General features: G+C 35.6%; 1 protein-coding gene across 1 annotated transcript in view; it reads right to left on the reverse strand.

Moving 5' to 3' along the window:
* Positions 1–19,560, reverse strand: part of FAM227B (family with sequence similarity 227 member B) — a 220,170-nt gene that overhangs the window by 153,189 nt on the left and 47,421 nt on the right. The window lies entirely within an intron of this gene.

The following is a 19,560-nucleotide window of genomic DNA, read 5'->3' on the forward strand; positions in this document are numbered from 1 at the left end:
CATGACCAGGCTACAAGGAGCTAGAAAGAACCGCTCTTTCTCAGACGTACTCCAGGGAGGTGCCAAGATATTTTTCACTGTTATCTGACTCAAGGGCCTTACCAGCCTAGGTTCCTAGATCAGCCTTCTGTGAACGGAGTCTTGTGAATGTGTGAGGGCAGAAGAGGACCTAAGTTTTTCACATTTATCTCCTTAGTGCCTAGCAGAACGTCTGTCTGTAATCAATTTTTATATAGATTAATTCATTGTTTGACTATCAAAGAAAATTCATAGTTAGATGAATTTTACTTCATTTTTATTTTTACTTTTTTAAAATACATTTCGATTATGCCGTTACAGTTTTCCCATTTTTTTCTCCCCTTTATTCCTCCTCCCCCCAGCATTTCTTCCCTTTAGTTCATGTCAATGGGTCATACATATAACTTCTGTGGCTTCTCCATTTCCTACACTATTCTTAACCTCCCCCTCTCTATTTTGTACCTACCATTTATACTTCTTATTCCCTGTACCTTTTCCCCTATTCTCTCCATTCCCCCTCCTTGCTGATAAGGCCCCATGTGATCTCCATTTCTGTGAATCTGTTCTAGTTTCTTGCTTAGTTCATTTTTGTTTGTTTTTGGTTTTTTTAGATTCAGTTGTTGATAGTTGTTTGTTGTCATTTTACTGTTCATATTTTTGATCATCTTCTTTTTCTTAGGTAAGTCCCTTTAACATTTCATATGATAAGGGCTTGGTGATGATGAACTCCTTTAACTTGACTTTATCTGGGAGGCACTTTATCTGCCCTTCCATTCCAAATGATAGCTTTGATGGATAGAGTAATCTTGGATATAGGTCCTTGCCTTTCATGACTTGGAATACTTCTTTCCAGCCCCTTCTTGCCTGCAAGGTTTCTTTTGAGAAATCAGCTGATGGTCTTAGGGGAACTCCTTTGTAGGTAACTGTCTCTTTTTCTCTTGCTGCTTTTAAGATTCTCTCCTTATCTTTAATCTTGGATAATGTAATTATGATGTACCTTGGTGTGTGCTTCCTTGGGTCCAACTTCTTTGGGACTCTCTGGACTTCCTGGACTTCCTGAAAGTCTATTTCCTTTGCCAGATTGGGGAAGTTCTCCTTCATCCTTTTTTTCCAATAGGTTTTCAATTTCTTGCTCTTCCTCTTCTCCTTCTGGCACCCCTATGATTTGGATGTTGGAAAGTTTAAAGTTGTCCCAGAGGTTCCTAAGCCTCTCCTCATTTTTTTGAATTCTTATTTCTTCATTCCATTCTGATTGAATGTTTATTTCTTCCTTCAGCTCCAAATCGTTGATTTGAGTCCAGTTTTCCTTCCCTTCACTGTTGGTTCCCTGTATATTTTACTTTATTTCACTTTGCATAGCCTTCACTTTCTCCTCTAATTTGCAGGGCAACCCATATTGCTGCATTGTGGTGCTGTAGGTGGGGGAGGGTTCTGAGAGGGAACAGTGTTGCTTGCTCAGCTCTCTTCCAGCTTTCAGTCACTTCCTCTACTACCCACAAGCACATTGGGCCCTTGTGATACTGATTCCCAGGTGGGTGTGTTTGAGTACATTTTAGGACCTTGTGGGTCTCTCCAATGACCTCTCCTGTGAGGCTGGGAGTTTATCCCACTGCTGCAACCCCCACAGATTTTTATAGCCAGAGGTTCTGAGGCTTTATTTCCCCATGCCCAAACCCTGGGTTGCACAGTCTCTCACTCCCCAGTTGTTCCTTCTGGTTTATCTGCATGCAAATATGAAACTACCTGATCCACCAGCTGCTGTCTTGCCTGCCCAGTCCTCTACCTGCTGCCTTGCCACTTGTCCTCTCTGCTCCTCCTACTGCTCTGAATGAATGTTTCTTCTTTAACTCCTTGGTTGTTGGACTTCCATACAGTTTGATTTTTTGGCAGTTCTGGTTATTTTTTCTTTTCAATTTTGTTGTTGTCCTTCTTTTGGTTGTTCAAGGAGGCAAAAGTTAGGGTGGAACATGATTATATGAAATTTAAGCAGAAATAGTGTATATACATACAAGATACAAGCTTGTTAGGACCTAATATTCTTTGACTATGAAGTTATGATTAAATTATACAGCAATGCTGAATTAAATCAATATTTAAGCAGTAACTCCAATCTGGTAGTGTTTCTAGAAACACTTTTAATTATCTGTCCCCCACTTTTTACATTTATCATGCAAATTTTAGAAAATCTGCACTAGTTACATATGCTTAGAATTCTAGAATCTTAAAACTGCAAGGGGCCTAAGTACCTCTTACTCACATGCAGACCAGGAAATGAAGATTGTGATACATCCAAAGTCATATAGCTGGTTAGGTAGAGATCTGTCACAAGAATCTAGGGCACTTAGCATGTGCTTCCTACTCTTAGACTGTTGGGATTACTATCTAGTGATCTCATGTAAAGAAATCTATTGAGACATGATCTTTACATTTGGCATGCAAACATGACATGTTTTGGTAATTCACTTCATACACAATGGATTAGTCTATACTGTGATGATCTTACTCAAAAATGAAAGAAATGATGCAATTTATAATCCTAATTCCTATTCAACACTTACATGTACCCCTTTATTTGCAAATAGAGAGCATTGTGCACAATATCCATATAAACAGTTTAACTTTTTCTTAAAATGGTCTTTGAAAGAGAATATTGTTAAATACATAGGTTTCCAATAATTAGGAAGAAAAAAAATTAAGACTATAAATTGTTAGTAATACAAGTAATAAAGATTCTTTTTTTTAATCCTCACCTGAGGAAATGCTTATTAATTTTAGAGAGAGGGGAAATGCGGGTGAGACAGGGAGAGAAACATCACTGTGAGGGAGAAACATCAATTGGCTACCTCTCCCATGTACCCATGCATCCTGACTAGGAACTGAACCTGCAAGGTAGGTATGTGTCCTGACTGGGACTGGAACCCACAATCTGTTCAGTTTGTGGGACAATGCTCCAACCAACTGAGCCACACCAGCCAGGGCAAGAAGTTACATTCAAAGCAATTAGTGAACTAAAATATTTTCACATAAAAAAGCTGAAATATAAATTGTCAGCCTCTGAGTTGGCTATAAATTCAACTTGATAGAAGAGCAGACATGCTGGAGATAAATTTTTACTTTCCATCTCTGTAGTTGCATTTTTGGTTCTCCAGAGTGACAGAGAACACAGAGATGGAATATGGGACCAACTGTAGTAAACGTGACTCCATAACAAATACCTTAAATCAGTGCCTCTCACAATTTTCTACTGAAATGACAATAATAGAGGTAGAGAATGAGAGTCTAAGGTCACCCATCAAAAACATAATTTTTCTGGAAAATATCCTCTCTCTTAAGACACATGTAATTTTTGCATTTTATTTCATAATACATTTGTGTTTTTTTAATATGAAATTGACACCAGTGAGTAAAAGTTATGCATCAGAAAGATGTACAAGGTTTATCATGGGACTTCATTTATACCACTACCCTAGTGCCATATACTTGGGCATGAATAAGACACAAGAGATCCTGTACCCTCTCATAGTCCAATTTACACATAGATATCACATGGCTAAAGAAAACCAAAATGTTATCTAAAGTTCACTAAGAACAATGGCAATATTAAAAATATGTAACTATGTAGAATGAGTGGTTAATGGTCAATCAGAATATGAGGTCTGTCCAGAAGGTATCCAGCCATGTACAATGAAAAATAGAGACATTTATTGAAGAAGATACAAGATAAAGAAACTTTGTACATAGGACAATGACACCTCAGTCCCCTTCAAAGTAGTCACCTTGGGACCTTACACTGTTCTCCCAACAGCCATCAGCTGCCCCATTGCATTTTCCTGAATCTCATTGATGGTCTGAAATCTCTTCCCTTTCAAAGGTAATTTTAGTTTGGGGAAAAGCCAGAAGTCTCAGGGTGCCAAATCTGGGCTATAGGGGGACTGCATCACCTGGGTGATTTGATGTTTCACTAAAAACTCTATGAGAGACATGATGCATGAGCAGGATTGTTGTCATAATGAGGCTGCCAATCACCAGTTGCCTGTAGCTGTGGCCTTCTGAATCATCCCAATAGTTTTTGTGGAGAAATGTTCAAGCTTAACACAAAATTTGATGCTGATTCGTTGCTCTATTTGCTCAGTCATTTTGAATGCTATGGCCACCCAGTATGCATGCTCACTCAATGGCATCTACCACCCCCACTGACTAGTACAGTGAAGTCATCATTGTTCAGGCAAGTGCACTCCAGTCCACTCTCCTTGGCTGCCAGGTCACATGGATGTTGCACAGTTATTGTTATATTAACAATAGCTGGACTTCTTCTGGACAGACCTCGTATACTACTGATTTATCAGAATAGATGCAGGTCATTGTGACTAACCTGTGGGTACCAGATGGTCATCAGCCTTACCCATTTCCATGATCACCCCGGAACAGAGTTTTTAGAGAATATTTAATTGGCCTCTGTGGTTTGTGTATCTTAACATGAAATAGTTCATTAAAACTTAATGTCTAACTGTTTCAGCATTGTTGTCAGGCTACTCTATTTTTACTCCTATATTTATTCAACTAAACAGCTGTTTTCAATGAAGGTGATGTTTCTTTAAGCTCACATATGGTCCCATTTATCCTCTTACTTTGAATGGTTTGTCAAGAAAATTTATTACTTTTGAGTTGAGGAGATTTGACAGGAAGCTAGAAATAACAAAGTCCTAGTTTCTTCCCAATAATACTTGTATTTACTCTCACCTGAGAAGATGGCTCTTATTTTTTTTTTTACTTTCTGATTATTGTGTGGTTTCAGTTTCTAAATCCTCATTATTAAATTTATGAGGAGCTATGCACATTTATATTCTAATAATTAAAATGTGAGCTGAATAATAACATGTAGCTTGACGATGGCAGACCTTTCTCTTGGTCAATCCAGCCATGTCTTAGTTATCTACTGTTGTATAACACATTATTTTAAAAGTTAGTGGCTTAAACAGCAACTATTTATTACCCCATAGTTTATGTGCTCAGGAGCCTGGCCATGTTTTCAGTAGGTGTCACTAGTTACAATCTTTTACAAGGCTGCAATCAAGGTGCTGGCCAGGCCTGCAGACATGTATTATTATCTCAATGCTCAGCTCAGAGAGGAATCCCCTGAGATCCTCACTGGCTGCTGGTTCAAAATATCACTTCCTCACCACATGGGCCTCTCAATAGCATAACTTAAAACACGGCAGTTTGTTTCCCATAGAGCAAGGAATCAGAGAGAATGAGAGAGTTTGCCCAAAAGGGAAGCCACTGTATTTTTATAACCTAATCTTGAAAGTAACGTTCCATCACTTCTGCTATAGTCAAGGGTAGGGAATTACATATGGGAACAATCACTAGAAAGCAGGGATCATTGGAGGCCATTTTAAGCCATAAACTGGATGGTTTTAAGGCCAGTGCCAAACACAAGTTCTTTAGTGCCTAATAGGAGTAATTCATGGCTTTCCAGGGTGAGCCACTCAGCAGAGAAAGAACTAGGTATATTCCATGTGACAACATTCTTGATCCTTCCCTGAAGGATACTGTGTGGTCTGTTCTCTAAGAAAAGATTTGAACCACAGTTCTGGACTGCCTATTAGCTTGAGCTGTGCCTCCTCGGAGTCCTAACATAGCTGTAAAACTAACCATATACTTTGCCTCCACACGAAGGAAATGACCTTGCCTTCAGAGCCAACCTGAAGATAATCCTCCCCTCTACTGCCCTGTCTCAAGACAGTGAGATCATAGATGCCAATTGAAATTCCTTGAACCAGAGAGAGTTTGGATGGTGGAGGCAATTAACCACAAGTTCCACAAGACCATCTAAGGATAAGAAGACCCCTAAAGACTTGAAAATAATTGATTTTACTGCTAGATGTATACTGGAATTACCTGGGATTTAAAAAAAAAAATGATTTCTAGGCCCCTCCCCAGATCAGCTGCATCACTGTATCTGGGATGGGGCCCAGGCAATGGTATTTCTAAAACTTCCCAGGGAATTCCAATTAGCCTATGCATCGGAGAGCCGCTGGCTACTTGGGGCAGGGAAGGGGAAATCTTTTTAGGAACTATACCTGGTTCTTTATCCTTGTTTCTTCCTTAATCACCCTAAGACTTATGCTGCTTCCTATCTAATCCCATACTTTCTGATATGATTCTAAAGTTTTCAGTGCTTTTTGGATCCATATTCTTGCTTTTCATAATTGAGGCTAAAAGGAAATGCGAACACTAGACAGAGTGCATTGGAACAACCATGGAGTACAAAGTGCACAAAGTCCCCTCCCCTACACACACCCCAGAGTTAATTATCAGAAGGAGCAGCCAGTTTGATTCTGTTAAATTATATTTCAGATAATGGAATTCTTGTGTTTAAAACTGCAGTTATTTTCCATATTACTCAAAAGCGAAGCCAAAGTTCTCCGAGTGGCGTATAGAGTGGTGATGAACAAAGTTAAGTGATTAAAAACTTAAATGTTAAATTACGTACGGGAAGACAACAGGAGAAGAGAAGTAAAAATCCAGAGTTATATACTTAGATTGCTTGGTAGATATTGAAATCTCAGTCCATTTTAAAGAAATTCAAACTAGACATTGTAGATATTATTTAATGGTCAATATAATTATTAGAATCATACTCAGAGGAAAGGCCATAACCTTGTATCAGATATTGACAGATGGACATATGTAATGCTTGAAATAAAATTTTTAAGGCATGTATATATCAATTTAATGATTTCCCACTTTAATAAAATTTTTCTATTAATGACCAAATTAATGAATCTTCTAGACTAGATGAGCGGGTTTCTACTTTACTCTTCTTTATTAAACTGATCTTCTATGGTTGGTTATTTTGGTTGTTTCAAATTCTTCACTAACATAAATATAATTTTTTGTACATTCTTATTTATATTTCTGGTTATTTCTTTAAGATGATTATAAGAAATAGAAATATGAAGGGAAACCACTACAGTCCTCTGCTCTACCAGCTGAGCTATCGAAGGGAAAGGCAGGGGGGAGTGGGGAGGGGACAATGGGGAGAGGCGTTTTCAGGAACTACTATAAAGGACACATGGACAAAACCAAGGGGTGGGGTGGAGGGGTGGGGAGAAAATGCAGACAACTGCAATTGAACAACAGTTAAGAAATAAATAAATAAATATCAAACAAACAAAAAGAAACAGACATATTGGACCAAAAATTCCTTTAAAAGTGCAATTTGAAAAACTGATTTTCAGAAAAATTTTCTAAATGTGTATTTTAACCAACAGTACATAGGAGTGGATAAATATTCTTGCTGATATTTATGCCCAAAATTTGGTCAGCTTTTATTCTTGTCTCTACTTCCCTTTGACTATCTAGTATCACCAAACCTCAGCTAGCTTCTTTCTCAATATCTCAGATGCATGTTTCTTGGTTCTTCTACAACCTCATCAGTGTCTAGACTCATGTCTAGAGGTTACCCATTGTTCCCTACTCATTCTTCTGTCTCAAGTTCCTTCTCATCTCAGATGCTACCTAATTCCTTGATCTTCCTAAATGTGACTTTGGCTGTTTCAGTTGCCTCTTGAAAAACCCATGTTGGCTCCTTATATCCTACTAGATTTAAATTCCTTAAAATAGTATCCAAAGCTGTCAAACAATTGGCTCTACCTTACCTGTCCAATTGTCTCACTGCTCAACACTAGCCATACAGTTTCCTTAGTCCATTGTGTTTTTCTCATCACCAGGCCATACGTTTCACAGAGAACGGATCTTACCTGTTTTGCTCCCTTGCATATCTCAAAGTACCTTTAGCAGTGTCTGGCACAAAGTAAGCACTCAGTAAGAATTCAGTAAATAAATGGATAATCCACTTCCAGGTCAGTAACAGAATAATGAGCATACCTCACTACAAAGCATCATGTCAATGTTTAAGCACAATACAAATGTAGTTGCAAATGTTTTGTTCAAATTAGTGACCCTCAGAAGTATTATAATTCTTGTTATTCACTTCTCATGACATTTCCATGTCACCCAATAGAGTATACTCAAGCATTTTATAATACAAGAAAACACATTGCTTTTTTATGCTATCCAGGCCCGCCTGATCACTGCTACCAATCAAGGGCCAACATATCTGGGGCAGAGATTTGCAGTCACCCTGTGAAAGACCATGAAAAATTATCTTGAAAGCTAAATTAGTAACTAGAAAGTTGCTTGGTGAGGATTGCATCAAAGTAAAGAGAGGTAAAATAGTTTTAAAAGGTATGTTATCTAAATTATTATGAAACCAAGTTCACAAAGATCAAATCTGGAGAGTTCTGTAAAAACACCGCCAGTTTCTGTTTTTTGGGGCCACCTCTATCATATGCCACATGCTGTCTACCCCACTTGTGTTTACATAGTCTTTCTCCATACAGTATAAAGTACAAACAGTAACAATATAATAACACAATGTTTAAATTATTACTACATTAGGAATTTATATCTCTGGCCATCAAGTGTCTTGGGAGTTTCTTCACTCTTTAGCCATGCAAATATCTTGTTTTTTTAATGATGCATAATGAAAAGCACAATGTTGAGATTTTACTGGCTTAATTTTCAGAATGCTACCTTATTGCCACGTTTTAAGGTTTACTCTTTCATTGTCTCTAAGTATGGGTAACAGTGAAGTGGTAGCAAAATGACAGAGGTGTAAATTAAAGTTTAACTAGCTCATGCATCTGGCTAATACTTTATTTCTGGAACATGTCATTTGTTAACTATCAACTTGAACTTGTGTATGAGTAACTACTATCTTTCTTTATTTAATTTTTATCTCCCCACAGCACTGTGTGCAGTAATTTGCACATAGGTACTTAAAAGCTACATGTTAACTGATTATAAAGATTTTAAAATTTGCTTGTGGTTTAATATAGTTTATAAAAATCATAGAGTCTGTTGATATTTTAACCTTAAAGTCCAGATAAAAAGGAAAACTTGAGTTTCAAAATTAGGGGAGAAGTATAAAAACATTTTTTAAAAGATTTTTGTCTGAGTTTAAAAGGTTTATGGTGTACCATAAGAAGAGAAATGAGCATTAAAACTAGTCTTGTCTTTCATGGCCTGGCTTATTTCAGTGGGGATGGCTGGGGCGGGGTGGGGGGGGCGGTAGTGGGGAGAAAATGGAGACAACTGTACTTGAACAATAATAAAAAATGTAAAAAAAAACCCCAACCCCTAGTCTTGTAAATAATCTAACAATACACTGGTTAAGGGAAGCTGGCTTGTAAATCCTGAGTCATTCCAGACACTTGCGTTCAACAACTGCTTATATCCCAGTCCTAAAAAGGGAGATATGCCATTTTGTTTGGAGGCAAATTTTAACTACCTGTTGTCTGTTTACTTCATTAAAAACAAAAATGGAAAGTTCTCTTAGTTTAAAATTCTGGAGAAAAGTTGATCCCACATGAAAGTAAGCATCTCAAATGTCAAGAAGAAAAAAATAGGTCTTAAATATGTTTTGGGTTAGAAGAAGCAATTTTGAGACATCAATATATATGGAGCACAAGTTATGTTATTCCTTAAAAGCCACATATGCACACATGCATGTGTATGAGAGTACACTCATGTTTTACCCAGGTTCTGCACCTGACCTGCCTTGGCACTCCCACAGCGCACAGATTCAGGTGTTAACACACAAAGGCAGAGGTAGGGGGAAAACTATAGAGGGTAAAAGTCTAAAATGACAAATCTAAATCACCCGTCCCTGTTGCTAATACTACCTGAATAGTCAACAACCACTTTGGAAGATTATTCAGCCCCTATGGATACAAGTTATAGGGAAACAAAATGTTAGAAAAAAGGAATATAGAAAAAATCTATTCTAACCACCTCAGTTTTTTTTCAGGAGGAAAAATAAGGCTGAGGGGTTATATGACTTGCTTACGGACATTCAAGTCTTTTATGTACAAGTTGAATACATCAGACCAAGGAAACATTAGAATCTGTACAAAAACCCTCCAAATCCAAACATACTTACGTCCTGAGCAAATAAATTATCTGAGTTTTATGTGTGGGGGATTCTTCACAGTGATGACTGAGTCCAGCTTGGAGATAAGCAACACAGAAACTGTGAAACTGTTAAGGGGGATATGGTAGCTCTCAGATGCCACAGGCCAGGCCCATTCACAGCAATTTTCCATAGGACAGTGGTTCTCCAACTGTTTAGTCTCAGGGACTGAAATGTCTTAACAATAACTGAAGACACCAAAGAACTTTTGTTTACATGGTTTTTGTATCTATTAGTATTTCATATACTAGAAATTAAAACTGATAAATCTTAAGCATTTATTAGTTCATTAAAAATAACAGTAATAAATCCATTTCATGTAAATATAAATAGCATATTTTTTGAAAAAGTACTATTTTCAAGAAAAAAGATTTGAGAGGAGTAACATCGTTTCCCATTTAAAAAATCTCTTCCATCTGAGAGTAGGAAACAGGTGAGTTGTAATATCTACTTCTATCTTGATATGATTTCTGAAGTATACTTATATATTGAAGTATATAAAGAAAATCCAGTGTCACACAGATAAGTAGTTGGAAAAAGGAATATTTTAATAGACTTACCATATAATTGTGCATATTTTTTTATTCTACTCCAAAACTCGAGAAGTTGTCGTTTCTTAATGGTGCACAGCAATGTGGAATTGGAAACCGCATCACTGTGCTTTGTGTCCTCTGTTACATTAAAATCCCCTCAGCTGTCACACTTTCTAAATCCATGTATAATTATTTTTAATATAATGCACTGGTCATTTGGAAAATACTGGTTTGGTGAGTTATGCAGATTTTCTAAATGTTGACACACTTCTTTAACACAACATCAAACATTCGTATTATTAGCATCGCCACTGACTTACCCGGGAACTCTTTAAGTATTGAAAACCTGTCAAGGTCATAGTGCTGGATGTGACTTCTCCAAAATGTTTGTCCAACAGCTCGAATGTCTATTGGCCATAGCAAATGCACTTGATACACAAGGATTACTGCTCACTTCTTTAATTGTACATCTGTAGCACAGACTCTTAGCTGTCCAAAATGTGTGCCCCCTCTTCCACTGCACAGAGTTGTAACTGTGTAGCAGCTTCCAGCCAGTTTTTATTTGCTAGCCCTCTTCATGTCTAGGCATATCCATGACTTGTTCTCACTTTTGGCTTGTTGGATTTTAAGTGATGTGGATAACTTCTGAGCCAAGACTTTTAAGAGTGTACACCTATTCCTCTTTTTTCTTCCTGATGCAAATTACTTTAATAACTATGGGGTTCTATAGCATTCTGACCCCAGAAGATGGAATAGCCTGGATCTCTGAACCACTATGTAGACAGGCAATCACTGACCACTAACATAAAAACTCAGAGCCTAAGTGTCCATCAGTAGATGAGTGGATAAAACAACTATGGGACATTTATACAGTGGAATACTACTTGGCCATAAAAAAGAAGGTTTTACCCTTTGCAACAGTATGGATGGACCTGGAGAACATTAGGCTAAGTGAAATAAGCCAGTCAGAGAAAGACAATGCCATATGATTTCATTCCTTTATGGAATCTAGTAAGCAACTGAACTAATAGAGAGAGACTCATAGATGGAGAGCAGGATGACAGCTAAGGTGGAGGAGGTGAGGGGGTGGAGGGATTGAACAAAAGGGGAAAAGGACTCATGGACATGGACAACAGTGTGGTGATTGAGGGGTAGAGGGGGGTATAAGGGGACTAAATGACAATTGGAAAATTACAATAAAAAATTTAAAAATAAGTAGGCTAGGGCACTAGAGAAATAAAAAAAGCTCAAATTTCAAGTAAACACGTAAGTTTGAACAGACTTCTACCTTAAACAGATTTCCTAATAGTCACAATATAAGCAGAAGTTTGCAGAAAAATTTACTTTATAGAGAAAAACCTTATTAAGTAACCTCTGCCTGTTTGAAATGGTATACCTGCCCTTTTAGTTCCCCGACCAAAAAACAGTGTTGTGCAGCAAACCTGTGCTTCCCCAGTGGAGGCTCAATTTCTTTAACAGGACTAGAAATTCCACTGATTTGCTATCTCTGTACCTCTGGACCACCTTGGCCTCAGAAGGTAGGCTTTCTAATTCTCCAAACCAGTGCTCGCTATTTCTAGAGTACTCCATATACAAAGTTGGGAAGCAAGTGAGGTTTCCCCAAGTCTTCTCCCTTTTTGGCACTTCTACTAACATTTTTCCTCCTTCCTTCTCGCCCATTAAAATTGGATCACAGGAAAGAATTAAAAACTCACTCACATTAGTCATGAGTGAAGGACTGACTTGTCATAAATTACAACTCTTATCCTATGATGAAAGATATAAGTCTTAATGTATTTACATGCCTATAAAATTAAGTAACTGAGAAGCTATATAGAAGTTAAAAGTGGTTAAAAGTTCAGACTCTAAGGCCAGAATTTACTGGCTTAGAATTCATATTCATCACTTACCAGTTATGTGAACTTAAACAAGTTATAAAATTATATTATGCTTTAGTTGTTTCATTTTATAGATGATAATAAATTGACCTGCCACATAGGAATAGTACTAATAAGGTTTTATTAACACAACACACTTTATCAAATATATGCTTCAAATGGAAGATTTACCCATTAAAGATAAATTATTAAAATTTAATTATGAGCATCATATGAAAAGGAATACTCATTAAGCCTCTGACCTCATACCCAGGCTTAGATAGCCTCATCAATAAATAGAAAAATCTAGTCATGTTTTAGAATCAAACAAAAAGATTTAAAAAATATTTATGTACAAATAAAATGCTGCCGCCGCAGCCCAGCCAAGGTCGAAGCAAAGGAAGAGTTGGAGGAGTCAGACGAGGATATGGGATTTGGTCTCTTTGACTAATCACCAAAAAGCAACCAGCTCAGCCAGCTTTATTTGTGAAACAAGGAAATAAAGGCTTACTTCTCTTAAAAAAAAAAAAAAAAGAGCTTCCATTAATATAAAAATCAAGTGTATTAGAAACAAAAATAATTTTTATGTTTTTTCAAATGAAAATTATCATTTTATTATAAATACAGTATTAAATTTTCAAGCATGGTAGTTCACTACCTAGAAAAATTCTTCATTTAGATTGGATAAAATGGATATTGAAATAATAATAACTTCTGAAGGACACATGGACAAAGCCAAAGGGCGTAGATTCGAGGGTGGGAGGCGGGGATGGGTGGGGCAGGAGGGCATAGTGGGGGGAAAATGGAGACAACTGTACTTAAACAACAATAAAAAATTATTCAAAAAGAAAAAAAGAAAAATTTAGAACAAACGTAATTGAGGTAAAAGCTCCATAGTATTTCCTGGAAGAGAAAAACTTGGTCTACTGTCTTTACAAAGTATGGAGTAACTTGGTTATGTTCTCTTGGTATTCAAAAATATTGGGTAATATCTGATTATTTTTAATTATTAAAAGTTGAGTATAGTTAAATATTAAAATATAAAGCAAAATCATACTATTTATGTAAAGAACATAAAAACAATATCATATATTATAGAAAAAAGAACAGTATTATATGTTATAGGACAAAACAGAACCCTAGTCATTACCTCAGGGGAGGGTGGGACAGACTTAGGAATGGTACAAATAATCTGTAAATAAAAGACTTGAAAAGAAAGTATCGAAAAGTACAAATATTTGTTGCATGTGGGAAATATTCTCAATACTTCCCTGCATGTTTGAATAAAATATAATAATAAAAACCAACCTAAAAGGACATAGTCACTTTAATCTTTCTCCCAGCTCTCATTAAAAACAAAACAAAACAAAACAGTAAAGTATAAATAGAAAATATACATCAGTACCAAAGGATAAATATAAAAATTGATATTATATCAGAAACCTATGAAATAGGGCCAACATTTTAAAGGTCTTTGATACTAAACATACTTTACCATATGAAGGGAAAGCACACAGGAGGAGGTCTGGAGAGATACCCATCCCCCCTGGCAGAAACTTACTTGAAAAAGCAAAAGCTGTGTTGAAATGTTAGGAATCCACTGAGAAGCCCTTTACTTAAGGTCAATTTTGCCTCTAGAGTCCAGGAGCACCTGGTAGAATGGTCAGCCCCTGACAGAGCTAAAATGTAGTGTAGAAAACTGTGGTCTCCTCTAGGGACACAACGTTTTGTTTTTAGCCTAACTCCCAGGGCCCGTTCAGCTTTTGCTTCTTACTAGAAAACTCTTCTTGGTTTATGCAACAGTTAGCAAATGAGTAGCTTGTAGTGATCTTTTACTTATATATTTAATTGATCCCTATATATGTTCAGTTTTTATGCTGCAAAAGAAGACATGTAGTCTGTCATAGTATACTGTATGAAAACAATCAGAAAACAGGGTAAGGAGCCTTTCTCTAGAGATTTTATTTCCTCAGTGTAAGGGATACCTTCCAAAGGTGGAATAAAACTTGTTGCTTAAACATCTATAATGCTGGCACTTTCCCCGCTCCTCAGTCTGGCCATGTAAGTTTCTACATCTCACTTGAAATATTTGGCTGAGACCTTTACTCAGTTTGTCACAGAGCTTAGGGAAATCCAAGAATTCTAACTAAATTTTGGCATTGGCAAAAACTTATAAAAATTGATATTGATACCATGATATGTTTTGGTGACATTTTTCAATTTTAAATACCAATTAAAAATCTTGGAAACATCTAAACAAAAAAGCAAAAGTAAAAGCAAAATTCCAAAAATTAACTATAAGTGATGAAAAAATAGTCTGGCTTTAGACTTTTTTTTTTATTAGACTAAATAGTAGAAGGTAATGAAGCAATATCCCTAGTTTTATGGGAAAAAGTGATTTGAGAATTTGACATTTAAATTGAAAAATAAGATCAATATTTAAATAAAGTATTTAATTTATATCATCCTGACTTTGCCACAGATAAAAGTTATAAAATTTGAAAATATTTTTTAAAAATTGAAAATACCAGGGGATGCCAAAAGCAGGCAGAAACTGGAAGGGAGTTGAGCCTTGTAAGAGGGAGCCAAACTGCAATTTGTGTTCATGCAGCTGCAGCTTCTTGGCTGATGGCACTCTTACTCTTTGGCTGTGGCATGTAGGTGGACAGAATTCAAACAGAAAGTAGAAATATTATTAGTTTGAGGAGTCAAATAGAAATATTATTGGTTTGAGACTGCCAGTGGACAAAAAAAGTGAGGGAGTGTTAGAAATCATGGTAAGAAAATGGCTGCAGAGAGGGAAGCTGCAAAACTGCATATCGTAAGTTCTCTTCGGACCTGTGGCTGTTGTCTGAATCACTCATGCACGGGATAGAGGGAGAGCTTCAGGGTGGAAATGTGGAAGGAAGTAGCTGGATGACTAAAAGTACTAAGTGGAGATTCCAGTGTCTGACAACCAGCCACAGAAGACATAGCATTTGGACTTTGAGTCCAGGTGAAGAAACTGCCCGCTTGACCAAAAATTAACATGGTTCAATGGAATGTAACAGAATCCAGAATCTCCTCAAAGTATCATTCAAAATTCCCTGAATACATAGGGAATTACTATACATGAAAAGAAACCAGAAATTGTGAGTCATAGTAAAAAAAAATAGATGACAGAAATCCATCCCAAAAGTTATCCAAATGTTGGAATTACCACATGAAGACTTTAAAGCAGCTAAAACTCCACTTATATTTTAGGACTTAACTGAAACTTCACGTTTGAGGACTGAAAGGAAAATACGGTCATAATGGAGAAAGAGAGTATCAGAATAAAAATAGAAACTATAAAAAAGGACCAAAATGAAAATTCTTAACTGGAAAGTACAATGTATAAAATAAAATGTTCATTTATTGGGTAAGAGTAGATTGTAGACCACAGAAGAAAAAATAAGTGAACTTAAAACGAAATAAATAGAAATTATGTAATCTATAGAACACAGAGTAAAAAAAGGTTAAAAAAATAACAAAATCCCAGTGAGTTACAGACAATATTATGTAATATAATATATATGAACTGGAATCCCAGAGAGAAATAGAACAGAATTTATTTGAAGAAAGAATAGCAAAAAAATTTCCCAAATTTGGTGGAGAACATCAAACTAGAAGTTTAAGAGACCCCAAGAAGGATGAACACAAAGAAAAGTACATCAGCACATCATGGACAAATTGCTAAATACAAAAAATAGAGAGAAAAATCTTATAGTAGCTAGAGGGAAAAAAAGGCACATTACATCTTTTGGGAATCAGCAAACTATAGCCTACAGGACCAATCTAGCTAAGACCTATTTTCCATGTACCTTGCAAGCTAAGGATGTTTTTTATATTTTTAAAGAGATATAAAAAATATTAGGTGACATAGACCAAAGGTATCCAACAAAACCTAAAATATTTACTATTTTGCCCTTTATAGAAAAAGTTTCTGACCCTAGACACAGTGGAAAATGATAAGTGTCTGACTTCTCACTAGAAATAATACAAACCAGAACACAATACAACAATATCTTGCTGAAAGGCAAAAGAAAAATGAGCCCAGAATTCTATATCCAGCAAAAATATCCTTCAAAAATAAGGCAAAATGAACATTATTTTTAGATACATAAACTTGAGAAAATATATTGCTAGCATAACTGAACTATGAAAACTGCCAAAAGGCCATTTTTTAGGCTGTAGGGAAATGGTACCAGACGGAAATTCAAATTTATAGCAAGGAATGAAGAGCCAGGAATAGTAAATATGTGAATAAATATAGAAGACAATTTTAAGTCTTCTATTACTTTTGTAAAAATACATGCAATCACTTCCACTTCTGGCTATGATGGAGTTATAGAAAATGGATTTACTATTCTTTCTTAAACAACTAAAAAATTAAAGAAAAAATATGAAACAATAGTTTTTATGTGTTGGACAGCAGGTGACACAGAAAAGTAATCTCAAAGAGAAGAGCAACAAGTGAGGGAACCTTTCAACTGTCTCATTTTTTGTCTCTAAAAAAGAATTTTTAGGCCCTAGTGGAAGTGGTGAGAATCCAGTCAGAACCCAGTGTTCAAATGGAGTTGAGAAAATAAAATTTAGCATTCAGGAAGGCCAAGGCAAGCGAAATTTCATAGGTCAGCATAAAATAGAGGGGACAGGTGAAAACAGAGTATTATGGAGATCTTCAGAGGGTTATCCTTGAATCTTTGCCTGAAGTTGGTAAAGAACCACAGGAAGGAGAGGGCGGAACAATGCCTGGGGTTTACACAAAGCTCAAGTTCCAGGCAGCCAGATGGGAAACCTCCTGTACACAGAGCATGGGCTAGAATACTAAGAAGGGTATTGCCTCAGTAGGGGAGAAGGAAGGTAGGCCTAGAAGAAAAAAAGACTTCTTTGGTTTTATCTAATGAAGCTTAAAAACAAGCCTTAAATAGATCAAAATATTTCTAAGTAACTGGATTGCACTCCAGAAAAAAACCTCAAAAATATTTAAAGGCATAAAATAAATATTCACAAAAAACTATAAGGTTCATGGAAAAAGGAATTGATCATTTGAATAGTACTGTACCTATTAGAAAAATTAAATTTTTAGTCAAAAACCTTCCTACAGAAAAAAATTTAGACCCTCTTGAATTCTACCAAATATGTAAGAAAAAATAAATACCAATTTTATACTAATGTTTTTAGAAAAGAGAAGTAGAGGAAGCATTGAACTTATTACTAAAGTGAGGTAGGATAGTACAGGAAAGGAAACAAAATTTTAACAAATAGGATCTAGTAGTACGTGAAATGTTAATGTGATGGTCAAAAGGGAATACAAGGATGGGCTAACTTTTGAAAATCAATGCAATTAACTATATTAAAAGACTGAAAAGGAAAACCAGTATGTTCATATAAATAGATGTTTAAAAAGCATTTGTAAGAGTCCTACATCTATTCTGTTAAAAACAAAAACAAAAACAAAACCTTGTGGCAAGCTAGGAAGAGAATGAAGTTACCTGATAAAAGACATCTATAATAACCCACAGCCAAAATCTACTTAAGAATAAATAACCAAACATTTCCCTCTAAGATCAAGGATCTTACTCTCATCAGTTTTAGTCAACATTTCTTAGTTGCCTTAGCCATAGGCAAGTAAAATAAATAAAAGGCATATATATATAGCCTGGAAGTAAAGAAGTGAAATGCTCTTTATTGTCAGATGACATAACTGTCCATGGAGAAAATCCTAAGAAATTTAAAAAGGGTACTAGAACTAATAAGCAAATTTAGTAAGATTACATAAGATCAATACACAAAATATTTTTCTATAGTGCTTTCTATATACTAGCAGTGAACAGTCAGAAGTTGAATAAATACCATATACAATATCACTTGGAAAATATGTACAACATATGTACAGTAAAAACTAGAAAACACTGCTGAGATAAATGGGAGAATCTCTAATAAATGTAGAGATATTTTATCTTCACGGACTGGAAAAGTCAACATTGTTAAAGTGTCAGTGCTCCCTGAATTGATCTATGGATTAAACATAATTCCAATCTAAATTACAGAGTATATACTTTAAAAACAGACACCGATTTTAACATTTATTTGTAAATAAAAGGAATCTAGATTAGCCAAATATCATTTTTGAAAGAAGAACAAAGTTGGAGGACTTAAACTACCTGACAAAATAGATATATTATAGAACTATAGTTATCAGGGAGTTTGCTATCAGCATCAGTAGAACAGACTACACAGTACAGACACAGACCAGCACACATATGGTCAGCTGATTTTTTGACAAAGGTTCTAAGACAATTCAATGGAAAAGGATAATCTTTTCAACAAATGGTCCTGGAACAATGTGCAAAGAAATGATCCTCATCGCTTAATTCTCATAATTTGTAAAAATTGCTCAAAATGAATTAGAGACCTAAATGTAAGAGCTACAAACATAAGCTGTAAAACTATACACTATAAAATCTCTAGAAGAAAATGTAGGAGATAATCTTGGTGAAATTGTTTCACAAAAAATTCTTAAAAGGACACAAAAAAGCACAAACTATGTTAGAGCAAAGTTAATAACTGGATTTTGCCAATTATAAACTTCTACTCTTTAAGACACTGATATAAAAAAAAAGGCAAGCCACACACTGGCAGAAAATATTTTTATATATATATACACATATATATATGTTAAACAATTTATGTCTATAATATGTAAAGAATGCTTGTAACTATTTAATAAGACAAATAAAATCCAAATAAAAATAGCCAAAAGACTTAAATAGACTTCAGCAAAGAAGTTATAAATAAATGAGCACACAAAAAGAAGCTCATCATGACTAGTCATAAAAAATTAAAACAAAACCTAACTAAAAACCAGTACATAACCTACAAGAATGTCATATTAAAAAGAACACACCAAGTGTTACTGAGGATGTGGAGTAACTATACAATTCAGAAATTTTCTTAAAATGCTACACATACACCTATTGCACTACCTAGCCACGCCACTAGTAGATGTTTACCAAAGAGAAATGATGTTCACAGCAGCTTTATTTATGATAACTAAATACTGGAAACA

This window comes from Desmodus rotundus, chromosome 7 (genome assembly GCF_022682495.2).
Source record: "Desmodus rotundus isolate HL8 chromosome 7, HLdesRot8A.1, whole genome shotgun sequence".
Taxonomy (NCBI): domain Eukaryota; kingdom Metazoa; phylum Chordata; class Mammalia; order Chiroptera; family Phyllostomidae; genus Desmodus; species Desmodus rotundus.